Here is a 22,331-nt window from a genome sequence, read left to right on the forward strand (position 1 = left end):
TGTAAAACACCCCTGTTTGCATTGTGTAAAAGTTGTAGGCGAGTGTAGCTCAAAGAAATTAAGCAATTGCCTGTTTTCATTGTCAAGCCTTTACTGGGAAATAATGATATCATTTCATTTCATATCCTAATCTACATTTTCAATTCCAGATTTTTTTTTTCTCTTATGGTCATGAAACGTTGTTTAAAATGAGGCACCACTGGATAGATTTAATGTTGTACATCTAATGCCACATTTTTGGTTTACATTTTGTATAGAGTAGGAGAGGGTCAGTCTTTTTGTGTCTTATTAGAGACTTCCCTATCACTTCTTGTCTTGTAGACTTAACAGGAGGTGAGGATATCTTTCCAATGTGGGGGAAATTGCCACTTAGTTATCATGGAACAATTGTCCCCATTGGAAGATTTCACTTCTGTTCCTGTTCTGGAGGCAATTCAAAATGTTGGATTTACCCACACTAAAGTTACCTTCACTTTCACATTTGACACTGGTGACCAGGACAATTTGAGAGAATGGTAGCATAGACAGCAATAAAAGCCCAGCAATGGTCCTAACTCATTACCGCTCTAGCCAAATGTAAAAAAATGCCTTTAGTTATACTTTGAATGCATATTTCCTGGTATCTGTGGTTTCAGCATGATTGGACAATCATCAGGCTATGCTTAGAGCACCTTTGATGGTGGCTGTCCTCAGCCAATAACCTATGGCTCTATCTAAATGCAGTCAACATGAGGTGTCAAGACTAAACGATGAGCCTACACTGCTGACTTGTTTTTTGAAGGTGCAACAATTGGCACTTTTCCACTGCATGGTACGGCTCGGTTTGGCTTGGTTCGGCGCTTTTCCACTGCATGGTACCGCATGGTACGTGTTAGAATGGTTTGGTACGGTTTGGCACAGCGGCGCTTTTCCACTACATGGCACGGCTCGGTACGGCTCGCTTAAACAGTGGGGTTCCAAGCGGGCTGTACCTATACCATATCCCACAATCCTTTGCATGCAGCCTTGATTGTTTGTCACTACTAGCCACTGATTGGTCAGAGAATTGTTGTAATCCCACCCACTTACTACTTTAGTGGAAAAGCAAACCGAGCTGAGTAGAGCCTATACAGTGCTGAAATGTGCCAACTCATGCTACTCAGTGGAAAAGCAAACTGAGCCGAGCTGGGCCAAGCAGTGCCGAGTGGAGCTGAGCTGGTACTTGCAGTGGAAAAGTTCCAAAAGTAATGTCATCTTTATCAACTGTCAGGAAAAGGTCATTCATTGTCCACAGCAAAGCTGGCAAACTGCACCAAGGTGCGCACCCGATTGTTTTCTGCACTTGGGATCCCACTCCTTTCAGCCACCACCCTTGTCTCTGCATCACTGCCCAGCTCCATGTCCACTGGCTAGACTTCACATGGACTCAGAAGTGCACAGTGACATCATGGGACCTTCCTGCATCTGCCGATCTCCTTGTGCTGATTTGTAATAGTACCAGACCAACCATAGGGAAAACAAAAGTCAGGGAATACCTGCAGGAGAAGCCAGTGTCAGAATTCCTCAGACAGGTTCTAGCAACCCCTTGCCATGGGGAAGTAGACATGAGGCCCAAGACACAAATTCTGTGTCAGGAGGCACCTCCATCATGGCATCTATGACCAGTTTTAACATTTTTGATTCTAAAATTTTCAGAGCTTATTTTTATATTGAACATATATAGGTGTGACATACATTTCACTGAAGGTCATAATGGAAACCTTAGATACTGTCACCCCAGTACCATCCGACAGCTGGAACTAAGCACTGCCTAAACAGGTCACTGACATGAAAAATGTGAACAGTAACATACCGTCTCCTGCTTCACCATAACAAATACTACATGTAGCCTACCCTTGTAAGAGCAGCTGGATTTGTTTGCAGGGTTCTCCTACCATCTGCCAGTCGTGACACCCCAAAGTGTACATAGATCACACAAAAACATGCGCTGAAAGTGGAACTGCACTCTCTAAATCAACCATGGTTATTTTTAATCCTTATGCTGCTAGGATTAGTAAATAGATAGAAAAGTATATTATATTTACTTGCAAAAAATAAGCAAAAAATTTGCAAAAAACTTGCCTTAAATTTTTTTATTTAATACTTCTTTATTTACTTCCTGGTTTCCTTTGACAAATTATTACATACATCCCAGAAGTCTTTAAGAGGGTGTGGGGGTCCTAGCTAAGCACACCATTCTGCCTGCATGCCTTAGTTAAAGGAAAAGTGGATTCCAGGAAATAAAGTAAATGCTACATGAATCATGACTGCTGAGAAGCACAGGCTCATGTATGACCAACTAATAAACCAATACCTTGCCCCTCAAAAAGACACAGAAGCTGATTTAGTTGGAAATAGGGCAAGGCCACAGCTTTATTGAACTTTGCAAAAGTAACAACTTTCTAAATGTACCAAACAAGAATGTCAGTCACAGTTATACTGTGAGCACCCATAAAACATAAACTCACATAGTCTAAGAGGCATGTCCTTACCATCAGTGCCAGGCAGGCATTAGACTGACCCAAGAATTTACCAAATAACAATGCCAGTCACAATTTTACTGTGAGTACCCACAAACATAAACTCGCATAGTATAAGAGGCCTGTACTTACCATCAGTGCCAGACAGACATTAGACAGACCCCAGAATTTAACTTAAGTGCATAACCCATAAAGCAACATCAATTGCTGGCAAGGTCAATACCGCCACACGCAAGTCAGTGGTACAATGACGAGTGCCCAACCGCAGCCAGTACCTGCTCGACACCAGATTGTAGGCCGAGATTACCATATTTAGAACAATCATTTAAATGAACCCCATAAGGTCTCATAAAATACTGTTTTCTCCCCCAAGACCACTGTGGTGGACAACAATGCCACCAATCCTGTGGACAAATTTGAAAACCTAGGCACTCACCTTGCGGCGAAACAGCTCCAAACAAGAATTAGAAACAAGAACACAATATGCGATGGGCCAAAACCAGAAAAGGGGACAATGTTGGACCAAACAATAGATTGGTAAAAGTGGCACAACATGGAACAAAAACATGCTTGATTGGGGAGATTAAACCTACAGACCTGAATGCCCTACATTGTTACTCCATGCATGAATGATAAGAATGAAGGGACCTGAAACTAATAGTCTCAGGTAATACCAGCAACCAACGTAGGCTATGAAAACTGCGACAGCGAATTCTGCCAACTGCAAAGGAAAATTCTCCCCACAGTGTCAAAATACGGTGTGGCAAGAGGCCCAATGAACAAAGGAGTTAGCGATGATCTAAAGTAATGCTGGGGAGAAACATTAAATCAGAACAAAAGGTGAGGATGAACATATAGCAAAAATTTTAATGATTCCCATCTACCTAAAAGCCATCTCTCTCATCCGAAAAAACCCCTCCCATGGGCAGCAATGGATGCGCCAATGAGGAAAGAGTATGTAGGAAAAATCAGAAAGGAGGCAAGACCCGCTGGGAAAGAAAAAGGTGGAAGACCTGTAAATATTGGAATTTGCTGAGGATTAGCGTGAGATCTAAACAAAGAATTCTGGGATCAGCACATTCTCAGAGTTACCACCAACTGAGCGTTTATCCTCGGCAACAAGTTCACTAATCCTAAAGGTGCCAAACAATGCCTAAAAAAAGGTAACTAGAAACAAGAGAGCCCTCAATGCAAAGACAGACAGAGGGCAAAATGGAGAGGATGTCGGTTAAGTTGTGCACAGAAAACAGGTGCCGAGAATCCCCTAGGGAAGCAAGTCAGATGTTTCCAACCCCTTTAAAGCCCTCTGGATAAGAAAGATTTGGAGATGTCCTCCTAGCTGAACAGTCTGAAACAAATAATACAGCAGAAAGAGCAGTACCCACTGTCAAACCAGCCACAACTATGTCCTGCAGGTGAAGAGGTAGGAGAAATAAGTCAGATGCCTGTCCTGCAGGGGGACAGGGAGAACTCATCGCCAGGTGAAGGCACCAATTCACCCCAAATTCGCTGGCAGGTTGGCCAAGGGTTCTGGCAGTGAAAACACAGACAGGGTCCAACAGGAGTAAGAAACGAGACTACACAAAAAACCTTGCACAAGGAAGACCCACAGTCGTTAAAGCAAAAGAGCAGAAGCCGGTGAACTGTGAACAAGAAGACAAATCAGCAATAGAATTAGCTACATCTGAAACCAAATAGTCAACTGAAGACATCCAAGCACCGGAAATGACACAACAGGAAGAATAAAGGTGGAGAGCATCCAGAGAGGCAGTTAACCACTTGTACCACACTCATCTGTCTATAAAACCACTCGCCTATTCCTGCAATTTTTCTACCGATAATTCCACTGTCATCAGATTGGAAAAGACAGCATCATGTTACACAACAAATAGAATTGGGCCCATGAGGCCAGCCAAGATTCAGCAGGCCAGTCACCCTGGAAGAAAATGTCAAAGATATAGGAGCTGAATGCAGCCCTGTAATACTCCAGCTGTGAGTTCAGGAATTCCTCCATTTATCAAAGAATGACCATAATCGTGCAAGAAGGACCACTGTGCTTCCAAGTCATCACGCATAGGTCTGATCATTTTTATGTAATGATGTGTATCTGATATACATCTTATAAATGCCCACAGAAGGCATTGCCCATCAGAAGTATGCGGAATGTGAAAACAAGATGGCCCAAAAGGATTGAAGCTGCTACAGCCAAGTGCTGTATCAACAGTGGAGTCCTGGAATTTCTCCTGATCAATACCACCATTAACTGACAAGCCTGCTGGGATAAAAAAAGTGGTGTATAAGTTGGAATTTTTATTTTTTATTTTTTTTTTATGTTGTTCTTTTTTGGGTACCATATCGAGTGAGTAAACCCACAAGGAGCATTAGGGGCCGCATGAAAGGCATCCAAAACCTCTGAACAAATCCTGATTGTAAAATTCAAGCCTCCCTACTGAAAGGGTGCTGGTCTAGCCAGTGCAACATCCTTAAAATCTTCGCTGGCATCCTCTGTCTTAGGAGGGTCGAACTTGGACTTGGTTCGGCAGGTGGTATATTCCCTTTTTAGAAAGAGTCGACCGCTGGGTGGGCACCACTGCCAAAGGCAAAAGCCGTGTTTAAAGTAACATGCGGTGTACCCCACACAGTGGCTCTCGTTAAACAGCCAGCAGTTGCCTATTTGTATACTGCTGACGTTCTGTGCAGGTGATGGAAAAGAAGTTGACCTGTAGGCAAGAGTGAATAAAGTTGGCAGCTAGCAACGCAGGTCAATAAACATATACTATAGACTAACATTTGGGCAGTCAAAATGCAGTTCTTTCCAGGCAGCCATTTAGGCAAAACTGGGTATATTTTGTTAACCTCCCAACTGAGATCCACATAACTGAATAGGGAAGAGACTAATTCTGGATTTATTTATTTTTTTGTACAGAGCAATGCATAGACACAGAAACCCTGCAGCCAGATCTCAAAAATACAGGGAAGCTACTTTGATATTTCACCCTCAGTATTAACATCAACATAAAAAAAAAAAAAACATCAACATGTTTCCATTTGTCAACTGTCTGTGTATCAAAAAGCATCCGCGTCAGCACATCAGTGAACTGATGATGCCATCTTTAAAATTTAATTATTTAATCCCTTGTTCTAAGTGCAAATCGACAGGGAAAATCAATTATAGTGGGTCACCCAGGTGAGAACAAGACCTCTGGGATGGGGTGAGTGCCACAGCTGGTGTGACACCCAAATATAGTAAAAATAAAAACTGATTGGACTGCTGCAAAAATGCATCAGTGGCTCTAAAACAGCTACACTTGACCTACCCCAGACCACCCCAAAATCATACTTGCCCAGCAGAGTTTGAGTGGGAACACTGATGATTGCCTTCAGAAAGAGCAGGAGGGAGAGTCTGGAGTCCAGGAGTTGACTCTGTGTGGCAGAGGTTGCACTGGGATATGCTGTCAGAGAATCTGAGGCATGTCACTTGGGGAGGCTGTAACACTGAAATCACCTGTTGCTGAAAAAGAGAGCTGGCTGGCATGCAGGCTGAGGCAGGGATGCAAAGAGTTAATAAGTGCCTCCTGCTGTATGTAAACCTGATCCCTCACCCATGCAGTGAGAGAAGTGACATGCTGGAGGGCATGAGAGCTGACAGTGTAAGGCTGATTTTACATGATCAGACCGATCAGGTCTGCCTGTCCGTTTTTCAGGCAGACCTGATTCTCTTCTATGGAGAGGGGGGATGTCAACGGAGATGTGTCCGCTGAAACCCGTCTGTCATCCGACCCAAAAAGATCCGCTTAAAACAGACAGATGGAGATATGTTGGCCATCCATCCAGCGGGTCGGATCGGATGAAAATGGACATGCTGTCCATTTTCATCCAATCTCCCCATAGAGGGCAGGACTCTGACAGGTCTGTCTCTGCACAGTGAGCAGACAGTCATCTGCCTGCTCAGCGGGGATCAATGGAGCGATCCCTGCTGAGCTAGCAGAATCCGCCAAGCGGATCTGCCATGTGAGAAAGGGACCTTAATCAGTTGCTGCCCTGCAGGGCACTGGGGGCTGAGTGTCCCTGACATAATCCAGGGAAGGAGATGCTGCAGGCATTGGAGGTCCATTCACATGTGATGGCAGTGCTCAGGAATCCTAGAATGGGGCAGGCGCTGTCCATTAACAGAGGCTGATTCTGTATTAGAGGCACAGCTGTGGTGGGAAGAGCTCAGGGGAATGAAGGCAGAGTGAGGGGCTAGCAGAGAAGGAATGGAGCTAGCACCCTCCGCACCAGCGGCTCCAGAGGGGTCCTGTATCTGGCTGTATTAGTAGTGACCCTGGAGGGGCTGGGGCTCGGTCTGGATGGAGGGAAATTAAATTGAATGACCCTAGAAGAGGGTGGCCTGGCAGCAGGGGATGGTCAGCAGGTGTAGGAGGGGACAGTCTCACCAAAAGAAGAGAAAGCAGCCAGTCAGCCTGACCTCTGGATAAAAGTTCTGTGTCCATGATGATACAGGAATGCTGGGAAAGGACAACTCCTGTGAAATTTGGTAGTGAGGGGCCTGGGAACAGAGGAGGGATACTCACCTAGCAACTCTTGTGACAGTTGAATCTCCTCAGACCAATTGGATGTGCCCCAGCGTAGCCTTTTCCTAGAGTTTAGGCTCCACCCAGTCACCTCAGGTCTCAGCTCCTACGGGAGCTACTTAACTTCTCTTTTAGGTTCACACCCTCAGTGATGCCATGCTTTCAGCTGGCAAGGCTCCCTTTCCCTAAAGGAGGTTCTAGGGCAGTGATGGGGAACCTTGGTACCCCAGATGTTTTGGAACTACACTTCCCATGATGCTCATGTACTCTGCAGTGTAGTTGAGCATCATGGGAAATGTAGTTCCCAAATATCTGGGGAGCCAAGGTTCGCCATCACTGTTCTAAGGAGGGCTTTCATTTGCCCTTACTCAAGATGGCCACTGCCAGAAATGCTAGGGGGGGTTTAAAGAGATATCCCTGCAAAACAAGGAATAGAGGCAAAGATGAATGGGTTTGCGTTGAATAATAAAAGTGAATTAACCACTTCAGCACCGGAAGATTTTACCCCCTTAATGACCAGGCCATTTTTTGCGATTCAGGACAGCGTTACTTTAACATAAAGTTGCACGGTCATGTGACGCTGTACTCAAATACAATTGATGTCCTTTTTTCCCACAAATAGAGCTTTTTTTTGGTGGTATTTGATCACCTCTGCGGTTTTTAGATTTTGCGCTATAAACAAAAAAAGAGTGACAATTTTGAAAAAAACGCCAGATTTTTTACTTTCTGCTATAAAACATTCCCAATAAAATTTTTTTTAAAAATTACATTTTTTTTATCAGTTTAGGCCAATTTGTATTCTGCTACATATTTTTGGTAAAAAAAAAATCCCAAAAAGCGTATTTTAATTGGTTAGCGCAAAAGTTATAGCGTTTACAAACTACGGGATAGATTTTTGGACTTTTTATTTATTTATTATTTTTATTAGTAATGGAGGCGATCTGCGATTTTTAGCGGGACTGCTACATTGCAGCTGAAAGTTCGTACCCCTAACTGACATTTTTGACACTTTTTGGGGACCAGTGACACTAATACAGCAATCAGTGCTAAATAATATGCACTGTTACTGTTTAATTGACACTGGCGGGGAAGGGGTTAAGAGTGGGGGTGATCAAAGGGGTTAAATGTATGCCTGTATGCTTGCTGACTGTGGGGGGGGGTTTTGTGACAGGCACAGAGAGATCGCAGTTTAGTTTTGCTGAAACTGCTGATCTGTCCCTGCCTTTCTGAGAGAAGATCCGCCTGCTTTGTTTACATAAGCAGGCGGGTCTTTTTTTGGTTTCCCAGATAATCGCAGGAGAGCAGCGGCAATCAACGCCGCTCCTCCCACGGCCCGCGCACGCTGCCGAAACCACATGCACTCCAGTCACAAAGTACTACGTGACTGGACGCAGCCGAGCCGCCCTGCCGCAATAATATTACGGCGGGCGATTGGCAAGTGGTTAAATAGCATTTTTGGTTTGTAGTGCTCAGATGTAGTGCAGTTCTGCTTTAAATAAAATATCTTCTTTTTATTGGGCTGCCATTCTAGGAGAGAACCAGTCAGTGACTAGACAACCTAGTACAGACATACATGAACATTAACAGTGGTGTATACATATGACAGTCACAGGCAGTGTATCCTACTAATTGAGATAGCAGTGCGAATATTAAAAGAGATGTTAACCTAATTACAACTAACTAAGGCTCATTTCACACTAGGAGTCCGTCAAACGGACTCCGCTTTTCTCAGCGGGGGATTGATCCGCCGATCCCCCGCTGAGCATGAGAATGCCAGCTGTTCTCCGCACTGTATGCGGAGACACAGCTGTCACAGCCCCATAGATCTCTATGGGGGAATCGGATGGGAACGAACATCTGATCCCATCCGATCCCATCCGCTGGACAGATGGAAAATAGGGTTTCCATCCGTCCAGATTTGACGGATCGGGTGTCAGCGGACATGTGAAAGGGGCCTAATGTTGTTAAAAACAAAACACAAAATCGGTGACTGTTGGAGCTCATATTAAACAAACAGTGTCTCACTTTATAATCCACAGGTGCATTGCTTGTTCCTATCATATATAAGATGGCTTGGTGGAATTTAGACCAGACACCCGTTTATGGGTTCTCCAAACCATCCCTGATTTTGAAACACAGTTCCTTTAATGAATCAGAAAAAACGGATTTAATCCACCCCGCTAATGCAGTGAAGGTTAAATTGGCTAAGGGCTCTTTCACACGGGCGCTCCGTATGTCCGCAAATCATCCTATTTGTTTTGCGGATGATTTACGGACATAATTGTTGTGCGTTTTGGTATAAAATTTGACTATTTTTAATTTATTACTAAAAGGCGGTGTCTGAACTATCAATAGAATTATGACGCAGTGCCTCCAGCCGATTACGGCAAATAATTTAATATCTAAGAAAAAAAACCCAATTAATTTTGTTCAGACACTCATAGTATACCACGCAATTTTCCCAAGTTCTTTTTTTATCAGTTAATTTCTTTTTAAAAGCATATACCAATCTTAGTGAAACAGTCTACAGTAGGGAATATATATATAAGAATATTTATTCGCAAGACATATTTTCACCATAAATGATCATACTTGAGTGACACAAAGAGATAACCTTACATAAAATATCAACTTAAAACGATAAATGCAATGTGATATTTAGCTAAACGATGAAAGTAAAATAAAGCAAGATTATGTATTTCCCAGGTGTAGTATGAACCATAAATTAATATTCTATATAATCAGACCACAATAGTCTGCGAATCACATGGCCGAAAGTCATTCCACTGCAGATGAAGTGAGAATAAGCCATGCAAAACGGAAGACGTAAAATCGCAAATAATGCGCTTAATCTGATATTAAAAATGTTATAAAAACAAAAATCATCTCTTTAGAGAAAAATCTACATATGGTTTATACGGCTGGGATTGTACTTTCGTTACCCTTTAAATACGAAATGTAAAACATTTAAGGAAGTACATAAACAATATTGAATAATAATCAAATAACAGCAAGGCATAATTACCATATTTAAAATGGCCGCTTAGCTTAGAGTAGTAGTTACCAGGTTCCTTTAAGATGGCTGCATTTCCAAGATGGTGGCCAATTAGGGAGGAGCTTTGTTTGGCGTCCCTCAAAGGTTCAGATACATGGCAGATTGAAATGGAGTCGTCTGTGTAGATGAGTCTGTGCATGGCTGTTAGTAGTGTGTATGTTGTAAGTGTGATGTATATTGGGCAAGATATGATGTGTGTTGTGTTGTGTTGTGTCTGTTGTGTTGTGTTCTCTTATTACATCTCTGGTTTCTTTTTATTTTGTGTTGAACAAAAGGGCAGTAAAAATTATCATAAGCCAAACCCAGTGGGAGGAACATTATTCCTATTGGTTGGAACATCTTATTCATTAACTGGTGATGTCATAGGGTGACACCTCTTGGTTAACCAGTATATTAAAATTAATTAAAATTTCTCCATTTAAGACTATTATAAAAAAAACATAAAATGTAATCATGCTCTCATCTATGACGTCCATTTAATCCACCAGGTATCTGAATAAAGATTAATCTTGGTAACACTATTCTAATATTTAATATATCTTATGTAATATATATATTGGACTTTACTTTTTAACCCAAGACTTCAATTAGTAGCAGTAAGAATTGTATAGATACATATACAGTTATATATATTGATACACAACAGCTTGTATATGTAACTTTTTCTATACATGGTTTGTTTCCAATTAGAGTATTATCCATTTAAGGGATTACTATGTTAACAACAGTACATTTATGATTTGGACTGGATGATAAAATATGGGTGAAATTTCTGACCATTTGACACTACTATATGATAGAATATAATGTACTTCTCAGTAGGAGGTTGTCATAACATCATAGTTCCAAAACACCTTTTGTATATGATGGGGCAGAGATATCAATTTATGATTTTCTGAAATTCATTTTGAGATTTGCAGTTCTCATCAATCTAAGTGACAATGTTTATGTGACTCCGTGTAGATTTCAACAACTTTATCCCCCTGTTTGTGTTTAGGTAAATAAATGACAGATTCTCGTCTTTGTCCAGACAGTTTTGTTTGTCTTCTCAGGGTGGAAACAATAGTTTACTTGCATTGTGTATGGTTGAACACAGGTGTTATCCTGAAATTGAGTTTCGCCCATTGTGTGAGTCATGGCCTGAACATAAAGTTTTACGACCTCTCTGGTTTTTCGTGTTTCAAGACCAGGGGAAGGATGTCTTATGTAAACCTTTTCCCCCAAAGGCCGATCCACCTGTGATAAGCGATTTATTTATCTGTCTTTCTGAGTATTGTATTTAAAAGTTTGTCAAACACAGTTTCCTTTCGGGGGGCAGATAACACAGCTTTTTATCTCAAAGTACATGCAAACAAAACCATCTCAACAATGGACGCAATGTGTGTTTCAAACTGAAAGAGTTTTGACTCAATATGTAGCAAGGTCAATGGAGGCCTCAAAGTTCACAATTCTTGACCTGTAATAATAAAAATGTATTTCTATTTCGCACTGAAAGTTTAACAAATCCCCCCTCCTTGGAAAAAGTGTGAAAAAATGCCGTAGCCATTTGAAACATTTTTCCAAGGCAGACTCTTGAAGAAATAGGGCTTAAATCGGACTTTGACAGCTTTATAGATAGGTATGGAATAGTTGAATGGGGTGTAGACACCTGCAAGTAGGTGTAGTGACTTCAGTAAACAAGCATGGTGACTCCGAGTGAGGTGTGGATCCAAGGGTTATCGTCTGTTGGCCAGTGGAATGTGGATTTCTCCGGGCACTTTTGCCTTTGGCTGTCTTGACAGTTTCGTCTTGGTAGACCGGCCATCAGGGGTATCCCGGGGTCCTTCACACTGTACCCCCCTTTGGGTGTCTCAGACACATCAGACTCTGTTTCCTGCTTACTTCCTGGATCTCTTAGTCCTATAAAGGAAAATGGATTCCATGAGAAAATGATACACACAGTTTTCAGCCATAACTTTTAGTTGGAATTTCAATGTGAGGTTGGTATCCTGAGCTTCCTCAGAGTCCTCCTTTTATTCCATCGTGTGATCAGCCTTTTATCTGACCACCATGGACGGTGAGACTATATATGCAACCTTTCCCAGGGGAGACTGACTTCTGGGGCTCATTAACATGGGGACGTATTCATCACCATGGATACCACACATTGAACAATTGAACAGTGATATACTATTTTGTTAGAATTTACCTTCTACTTGGGAGGAAAAAAATATATAATATCCCCCCTTTGGGGCATCAATGCAATTCATGGTAGGCAACAAAACTACCTGACATTGAGGATTCTTCTTGGTTACCGTAATACCACCTTTAACCTCTTGACTTCATTACGTCATTAGGGTTTGATCCTCCTTGTATCACCGCCATTGGCGATTTTTCGAAATGTGCCCGCTTTGAGCGACCTGTTTGAGTCAGAGGGATGAAGTGACCACTGAAAAATAGGAGAGTAGTTATTATCTAACAACCAAGATCCCCCTGACAGGGATTTTCAGGATCCTCAATACTGTGACCTGGGGATAAAATGGTGTTAGAACCTCTGTCTCCTATGCATCCATTCAGTGTGTCCCTCTGATCCCTTGCTATTTGGGCATTTAAGGATTTTGTGGCCTTTGGCTGGCCACAAGATTTGTTCCTAAAGAGGAATTATTTTAGTTCGGGCTACAGTGCCCTGAGTGAACCAAGTGATCATCCGATCCACCTTGGCATCTATTCTGCTGAAAAACCTTTTCAGAAATTGAATTATTGGCTTTTTTTTTTTTTTTTTTATATATATATATTTGGCTCCGCTTCCTGCGGTGCCTATGTCTCTCGGGTACAGACAGATGGGACAGATCCCTATCAGAACCATTCGCTCGGTTCTGGCGGGGTCTGGGCCTTAATGTCTCCATCTTCCCGAGGATTTTGGGGAGCCCTAAGATGGGGAAAATCCCTATTTATTTGTGGGGTCCCCCCTCTTGTTGAGGATATTTGGCATAGCGAGGATTTCCATCCTCAAGGGTGAATTGGGCTCTTTGGGGATGCTCCCTGGAGATTCTTTGAACCCTTGGGTCCTGTCCCCTTGGAAAGAAATCCTAAAATGGCCTCTGTTCCCCCCTCCTTATTTGTGGGGTGTCCGGTGTCCTCCTTGAGGTATCCGGTATAAAATCTTGCACTTTTTTTTTTTTTTTACTTATTTATTTATTTATTTTTTTTTTTTTTTTAGTGTTAAGGTTGAGGAGAAAGGTGTGTTTCTGCCACAATTTTGGTGACAGGCTCACGCCTTTCTTTGTTCACTGGTCTGTTGGATGGAGTGCAAATTGTCGCTCTCTTTTGCCAACCATTCCAGTGAACACCCCAACTTGTAGTCCCTGGCCAAACTTATTTTTATGTACCTGGCCGATGCCTCAAAGCACAGGGTTTTAAATTCTGGATGGTTGTACTCAGACTCCTCCATTGAAGGGTGTTAGGCACTTTTGAGTACAGTACAGCAAAAATTCAGTGGGCTTTGGTGCTGTGTACATTTTAAATTATATATAGCAGCTCTAGCAGCGTTAAGGATTTTTTTTTTTTATGTGTGGGCCGACTTTTAAATTACATCCTTGAGGCACAACACAGAAAGGCTGTTTTCATAGGCCTCAAAATGATTAGTAATATCTAAGGACCCTGTCTTAATAAAAATCGGGACAGTACTCTTTTAAAACAAACTTTTTAAATTCTAGAGGTGTATGGTATCTTTTTAGGGGTGCTAGTCTTTTTGCGGTGACCTGATATGACTCATACCTAGTTATGCATGGCTGCCCAATTTCTGCCCTCCTATCTTAGGAATATGGCTGGGGTAGGACGTGGACTCTTTGCCTGACTCTCCCCCCCTTGTCTGGGTCATAACCATCAGACTGGGAGTCATATCTGGGTCTAATTAATTACTTCATTTTATTTATAATGCAGGACTGATAAGCAGTACCCTTTTGTATGGACACCATAACCTTTTTGAACTTTCCTATTTATTTATTTATGAATTCCTGTCCTTACTGGAACTGTTACATTTTTATTTTTATTTATTTATTTTTTTAAATTTTCCACTGCTGGTTACTCGGCAACTTAATTTTTAACTACTGGTTACTCGGCAACTTCCGCTATTAAAAAAAAACATTTTTCCTTGCTCAAAACTTCCTACTTATTGCATTAATCGTTTACATTGCTCTTTCAAATGGTTGCTTATATTACAGCTTTCTGAATACAACTTCTGCCACAGTTCTACTTTTTCCTGCAGTTTCACGCTACATTTTCTTAACCTATGTGTCCCAATAGAGGTCACTTTCACCTGCTCAAGGAGGTTCCTTATCTCACTTCTTATTATTTGGAGTGGAGATTAGAACTTTACTAAATTCCTTTTTGCTGAGCCTTATGGTGCAGTTCCTCACAGAGATACAGTAAGATTGGCCATGATTCTAAAAGTATGTGATCACGCTTCCTGAAGTCTTTGGGGTTAGAGAAGCTTTTGGTGAGTTCATACATCAGGTTTTCCCCTACCCACGTCTGGTGCCCATTTTTGGCCCGACTTTTTCTGAGGATTTTGGTATGACTCCAACTAGCCTATACATACACCACCATTTTAGACTCAGAGAGGTGTCTCTACATATTCTAGATCTGTGCCGAATCTACTGGGGCTGTGGGATTAACATCTAGCCAGAGTTGGCAGCGTGAACCTTACCTTATGTAGACATTTTAGGGCATTACTATTAATATTCACAATTAAATAATTTAAAAAAAAAAATATTAAAAAAAAATTCTATTTTTTTTTTTTTGCAAAGTTATTAATTATGTCACCATGATCAAAATTATGATTGGCATATGTAAGAAATTAATGATATCTCAGCAGTGCAACTCCATTTAATATGTTGTGCGTTTTGGTATAAAATTTGACTATTTTTAATTTATTACTAAAAGGCGGTGTCTGAACTATCAATAGAATTATGACGCAGTGCCTCCAGCCGATTACGGCAAATAATTTAATATCTAAGAAAAAAAACCCAATTAATTTTGTTCAGACACTCATAGTATACCACGCAATTTTCCCAAGTTCTTTTTTTATCAGTTAATTTCTTTTTAAAAGCATATACCAATCTTAGTGAAACAGTCTACAGTAGGGAATATATATATAAGAATATTTATTCGCAAGACATATTTTCACCATAAATGATCATACTTGAGTGACACAAAGAGATAACCTTACATAAAATATCAACTTAAAACGATAAATGCAATGTGATATTTAGCTAAACGATGAAAGTAAAATAAAGCAAGATTATGTATTTCCCAGGTGTAGTATGAACCATAAATTAATATTCTATATAATCAGACCACAATAGTCTGCGAATCACATGGCCGAAAGTCATTCCACTGCAGATGAAGTGAGAATAAGCCATGCAAAACGGAAGACGTAAAATCGCAAATAATGCGCTTAATCTGATATTAAAAATGTTATAAAAACAAAAATCATCTCTTTAGAGAAAAATCTACATATGGTTTATACGGCTGGGATTGTACTTTCGTTACCCTTTAAATACGAAATGTAAAACATTTAAGGAAGTACATAAACAATATTGAATAATAATCAAATAACAGCAAGGCATAATTACCATATTTAAAATGGCCGCTTAGCTTAGAGTAGTAGTTACCAGGTTCCTTTAAGATGGCTGCATTTCCAAGATGGTGGCCAATTAGGGAGGAGCTTTGTTTGGCGTCCCTCAAAGGTTCAGATACATGGCAGATTGAAATGGAGTCGTCTGTGTAGATGAGTCTGTGCATGGCTGTTAGTAGTGTGTATGTTGTAAGTGTGATGTATATTGGGCAAGATATGATGTGTGTTGTGTTGTGTTGTGTCTGTTGTGTTGTGTTCTCTTATTACATCTCTGGTTTCTTTTTATTTTGTGTTGAACAAAAGGGCAGTAAAAATTATCATAAGCCAAACCCAGTGGGAGGAACATTATTCCTATTGGTTGGAACATCTTATTCATTAACTGGTGATGTCATAGGGTGACACCTCTTGGTTAACCAGTATATTAAAATTAATTAAAATTTCTCCATTTAAGACTATTATAAAAAAAACATAAAATGTAATCATGCTCTCATCTATGACGTCCATTTAATCCACCAGGTATCTGAATAAAGATTAATCTTGGTAACACTATTCTAATATTTAATATATCTTATGTAATATATATATTGGACTTTACTTTTTAACCCAAGACTTCAATTAGTAGCAGTAAGAATTGTATAGATACATATACAGTTATATATATTGATACACAACAGCTTGTATATGTAACTTTTTCTATACATGGTTTGTTTCCAATTAGAGTATTATCCATTTAAGGGATTACTATGTTAACAACAGTACATTTATGATTTGGACTGGATGATAAAATATGGGTGAAATTTCTGACCATTTGACACTACTATATGATAGAATATAATGTACTTCTCAGTAGGAGGTTGTCATAACATCATAGTTCCAAAACACCTTTTGTATATGATGGGGCAGAGATATCAATTTATGATTTTCTGAAATTCATTTTGAGATTTGCAGTTCTCATCAATCTAAGTGACAATGTTTATGTGACTCCGTGTAGATTTCAACAACTTTATCCCCCTGTTTGTGTTTAGGTAAATAAATGACAGATTCTCGTCTTTGTCCAGACAGTTTTGTTTGTCTTCTCAGGGTGGAAACAATAGTTTACTTGCATTGTGTATGGTTGAACACAGGTGTTATCCTGAAATTGAGTTTCGCCCATTGTGTGAGTCATGGCCTGAACATAAAGTTTTACGACCTCTCTGGTTTTTCGTGTTTCAAGACCAGGGGAAGGATGTCTTATGTAAACCTTTTCCCCCAAAGGCCGATCCACCTGTGATAAGCGATTTATTTATCTGTCTTTCTGAGTATTGTATTTAAAAGTTTGTCAAACACAGTTTCCTTTCGGGGGGCAGATAACACAGCTTTTTATCTCAAAGTACATGCAAACAAAACCATCTCAACAATGGACGCAATGTGTGTTTCAAACTGAAAGAGTTTTGACTCAATATGTAGCAAGGTCAATGGAGGCCTCAAAGTTCACAATTCTTGACCTGTAATAATAAAAATGTATTTCTATTTCGCACTGAAAGTTTAACATAATGTAAGTCAATGGCATTGCGGATGTCAGCGGAATACCATCTGCTGACATCCGATTTTCTTCCTTTCAGTTCTGTTCCGTTTTTTTGAACGGAACAGAACCCTATTTTTTCTCCGTTCAAAAAACCGAAAGGAAGGAAAATCGGATGTCAGCGGTGTCATCCGCTGACATCCGCAATGCCCATAGACTTACATTATGTCCGCATATCATCTGCAAACGGATGGGATGATATGCAGACATACGGAGCGGATGACACAAGTGTCATCCGCTCCGTGAAAGAAAAAAAAGGCCCGCAGCGGAGCAGAACACCGGAGCGGCCGTGTGAAAGAGGCCTTAAACTGCTTACCACTTTATCAATTTGCAATAGGCCCTAGAACACTGGTTCATTTTAGGGTCACAAGTGCAGAACAGGTGGCTGAGGAGAAGTCATCTAGGAGTAAAGGATGATCTTCTACAGATATCAGGAACAGGTACTTGGCAATCTTTAGTTGTTGACTGTTTACCCCCTGTGGACCTTCCAGGATTTGTCCGGCATGGTGTTAGTTAATTTAAACAGCCACAAGTACTTGCAAAGACACTTTGGCAATAACAGGCACTGTCTCTTTACACAGCAACTTAGCAACTGAAGCTGGCCATACATTGATTGAAATTTGCCAGGTTCAGCAGGAACTAGCCAGATTTCGATCAGTGTGTGGCTGTCCCTGCTAGACAGAAGTTGATCTTCTGTCAAAGGGATGTAGCACTTACTCTGAAAGGAGATCCTTGGTATGATGGGTTCTCTGTTCCTTGCCACTGCCTCGGCCCTTATGATAAACTTGGTTAGATAGTGCGGCAAACACATGTGAACTTTGTTATAAGAATGTGTGTTCTTCCAGCAGGGACTGCTCACTGTGGTTGCAGGAAAGAAAATAGGATCATCTATGGCCAGCCTTAGCAAAGGACTTTTATATATTTTATATATTGGGGTCAGTTGTTGCTGGAAGAGATCTACTGTTGAGGGAGGGGTCTATTGTTGCTGGCCGATGGAGAGTCTTTTGATACTGGCTGTGGGAAGATCTGTTGCTGGCGGTTCAATTTTGTTGCAGGCGGTTCATTTTTGTTAGGGGGATCTATTGTTGCTGGTTGCATGGGGTCTATTTGACTGCTTTTCATGTTACCAAATTCCTTACAAATTATTTAGCACCACAAAATTATACTTGGTTCTGTATTCTCTAAAAGGGGCATTACTGGGAGGTGGGTAGGTGGTAGAATCAAGAAATGGTGCTTGGAGATGGGTAGGGGGCGGATAATAGGGTTGACTTGGATAGGGGAGTTCCTGCACCTATTCTCTAAGAAAAAAAGGACTGGCTGTACTTATACTGCATGCAGGTTAACTGGGACTATTGTTTAGTGCACCAACACTCTAAAGGGCTCCAACGATAGCTGGCAGAAGAACCATTTTGCCGCGTTTTGCAGTTTCCCGCAGCCAGCAGTCAAAATGTTCCTATCCTGATGCAATTCTTCTGGATTCAGTGGAGGGAGGTTGAACTTCCCCTTACTGCAGAAGCTCCTAAATGATGCTAAAAGCCTAAGTGTACATCAACACATTTATGAAGTGCAGTTTAGGAGCTTTGGCAAAAAAACGCTAAAAGCTCCTAAAGCTGCCACTAGCTGTAGTGTACATGGAGCCCAAGGACTGCCCCTGTCATTGAACCTGCCCACAAAATCTGCTCTGTTTCTCTATACCCATTCCTGTCTTCTCAAACACTGAGAGTGCCTACCAGATAGTTTAGGTCGAGCATAGTCGCCATTAGCGCACTCTGGCCTTTATGGCTCCAGTGGTTGATAGTTCAATTCTAAATGCTGCTCAATGTTACATTTCAGGTGGTAGTGTTACTGTTTGTGCTGATCTGGATGGCAAGTGTCCTTCTATGCCTTGTCTTTATTCTTAATCCCTTCATATGCTAAACTTTATTACCACTGTTATTCATTTTCATTGCTTGCCTTCGTACTATGGAGAGACGATATATTAAGTTTGCCTGATTTGGTGCCTGGTTCTTTAAAATTGCATTATTGCTGGGTATTTCGAGTTACCGTCAGTGATTTCTTGTGATATTGTGTGTTGTGCATTCAACCTAGTGTGTCATAGAGGGTGACCACCACCACTTCCTATTAACCTCTGCACCCCAACCTCACCCTCTGTGCTATCATCTGCATCCCTATCCTTGATTACCTATGCACTCAAAATCTCTCCTACTATCCTCTGCACCACAACTCCCCCTCTCTTATTTGCTCTATACCCCCCTCTGCTGCCCTTTGCATCCCAATTATCTCTTCACCCCTCTCATCTTTACACCTGAAACCTCCACTGTGTTCTCCTTTTGCCAACCGTTTACTTTTACACCCAAAACCCACCTATCTACTCACCTCTGCAGCAGCACCCTTCAAGTGCTGCAACTGGTGCAGCGTGCCTATGCTCCCATCCTAGGAATACCACTGCCTGCACTTCATAACATAGCTGCTCACTGCTGAACCTTTCAAAATAAAGCTAGCAGAGGAGGTCTTCCACTACTTACTTCTTCTGACTCTGACAGATGATGTGATGTGATGTAATGAAAATACTGCCCCAATCCTTCTCAGCTCCTTTTGTTGGTGATCTGGGAACCCCAATTGGTATAGGAACAGAGATCACAGCTGCCCCAGACTAGAACCCAGACCAACTCTTGTCCTGTCCTGCCCTGTGGTAACACTTAGAATAAATGGAGAGCTCATCAAGCATAGAAGTAATGATTGACAATCCTCAACAGCAGCGTTGCATGGGAAAGCTAATAAGGGCCAATATAGTCACCGGGTGCAAGGAATGTGCGTCATTGTCACTTGCACCAGTTCTCAGCACCTTTTCCGCATTCTCTGCTATAGAGGAGAGTATAAAGCACCTCTACTTCGAGTGTGCTCTGTGCACCGAGGGGCAGAATGGGTGGAGCAGCAAGGTTGTACAGGTTATACAACCCACTCAGGGTTCTGGCCACAGTGGATTACCTAGAACGCACATCAGAGAATGCTGTCATAGGAGTCTGCCATTGCTATCCACTTCTTCTGAAAATGCTAGTTCTCTTATTGTCACTCTAACATAGTGCCATCAATGCAGGGCCGGTGCTAGACTATTTTACGCCCTAGGCAAGACCAGCTACTTGCGCCCCCCCAAAAAAATAAATAAAAAGGGAAAGGGTTAAAAACTCTTCTATGTAATAACCAGTGACCCTGATCTGATGGTTCCTCCATGTCATGCTATCATACCCAGTGACCCCAATGTTCCTCTATGTCACACCAGGGGCCCCTGATGTTCTTCCATGTCATACTCGGAGAGACCCTGATGTTTTTACATGTCACACCTGGGGACATCAATCCCCCATGGCACACAAAGGGACCCCAATTTCTCAGGGCACACATGGTGACCCCGAACCCCTGTTACACCCAGTGACCCCTATCCCCCATGTCACACCTGGTGACTCTTATTCACCATGGCAAACCTGGTGACCCCGATTCCCTTTCATACCAGGGATCCTCCATGTCAGACCCCAGGACCCCGATCCCCTGTTCTGGGGACACCCACTGGGCAGTATGAAGAGAGTGGTCCGCACTCTGCCCTCCTTCACCGTGATTCCTTTTCCCAGGACGCTCCTCTCCTGGACCACAGTGCTCACCATGGCTCCAACCGGCTTGTGGTGGATGGAGAAGCAGCAGTCAGTGCCGAGCTCCAGCTTGGGTTCAGCTCTCCTCTGTTCCCTGCCTAATATCGACCCAGGGATGTGAACGGCTGCCCACCAGCTCAGTGCAGAGAATCACTTCCTGCTCGGGGTTTAGGCCACTCAGCTCCAGCCGAAGAGGATCATCATGCAGGCAGCACTTCGGTGGGCTCCCTTCCTGCCTATTGGGGCCCCCCCAAACAGCGGTGGAAAGCCAAGGTCTGGTAGTTCTGCCACTGCCCCAGACACCTATCATCTTCCTCTGTCCCCTCTGCCTCCCTCACTGCCGCCTCTCCCCTCAGCTCACAAGGATCATTAATGATGGAGAGAGAGTGCCGACTCATTGCTGAGCCCCTAGGTGGCAATGCGCCCTGGGCGGCTGCCTAGTTTGCCTAGTGGAAGCACAGGCCCTGCATCAATGCTTTATCAGGTACTGACTTCCAATAAAGCTGGCCATACACTAGTACAATAATGTTTAAAAAACTTTTGGTGTAAGAACATTTGTTCTCTTAATTTCCAATGGTTAATGGTGTCAAATCAATGTTAGTTTTTGACTGTAGTGACGAGAGCATTAAATAATTAATTCCTAACAGTCATTTTTTTTCATTCAGGGAGGCCCATTAAGGACCAGTTCACACCATAGAAACGCTATCCAGATGATTTCCAGATGCTTTTCTGCATGCGCGTTTTTGATGGATTTTTGAAGTTCCAGTGCGTTTGATGCACTTTTGGTGCGTTTTTGATGCAGTCCAGTGCATTTTTTCCCACTCTTTTTTCTTAACCTTAAATAAGAACATGTGTGTTCCAGTGTGTTTTTGATGCGTTTTACCGCATTCCAGTACAGAAAAAATGCAGCATGTTCTACTTTTTCTTCTGGAACTGGAACTCATTGGAACTGACCACACTGGTGTGAACTATGCCATTGGAAACCGTATAAGCTACTATCCATGCCTTTTTGATGCAGAAAAAAAAACGCAATAGACTGCATGGGGTGTGAACTGGCCCTTACTCCAAAATTGAAAGTTAATAGCAAACTTTGTTTTCATCAAGTCATCAAATGTACTATAGAATTTTCATAATAATGTTTTTAAAAATGTTCATACAAACATTTGTTCAATAATTTACTAGTATATGGCCTGCTTAAAAATGCATATCAGTTGTCCTAATTTTACCTGCTCCATGCATGTTCTGGACCATGGTCTCAAAAGCTATTGAAGCCAAAAGCAGTCAGACAATTGGCATTTTAGAAGGTCATTAATGGTAGCCTATTTTAGTACATATTTATTTTGTGTAAATTAGTAAAGTGCTGTGCAAACTGTTGGCGCTATACA

At 41.8% G+C, this 22,331-nt stretch overlaps 1 protein-coding gene across 2 annotated transcripts in view; it reads left to right on the forward strand.

Annotated features, from left to right (window-relative positions):
• INPP5D (inositol polyphosphate-5-phosphatase D) overlaps positions 1 to 22,331 on the forward strand; it is a 222,847-nt gene that overhangs the window by 296 nt on the left and 200,220 nt on the right. The gene's annotated exons all lie outside the window — the stretch shown is intronic.

The sequence above is a fragment of the Pelophylax lessonae genome (genome assembly GCF_965119305.1).
Source record: "Pelophylax lessonae genome assembly, chromosome: 3".
NCBI lineage: Eukaryota > Metazoa > Chordata > Amphibia > Anura > Ranidae > Pelophylax > Pelophylax lessonae.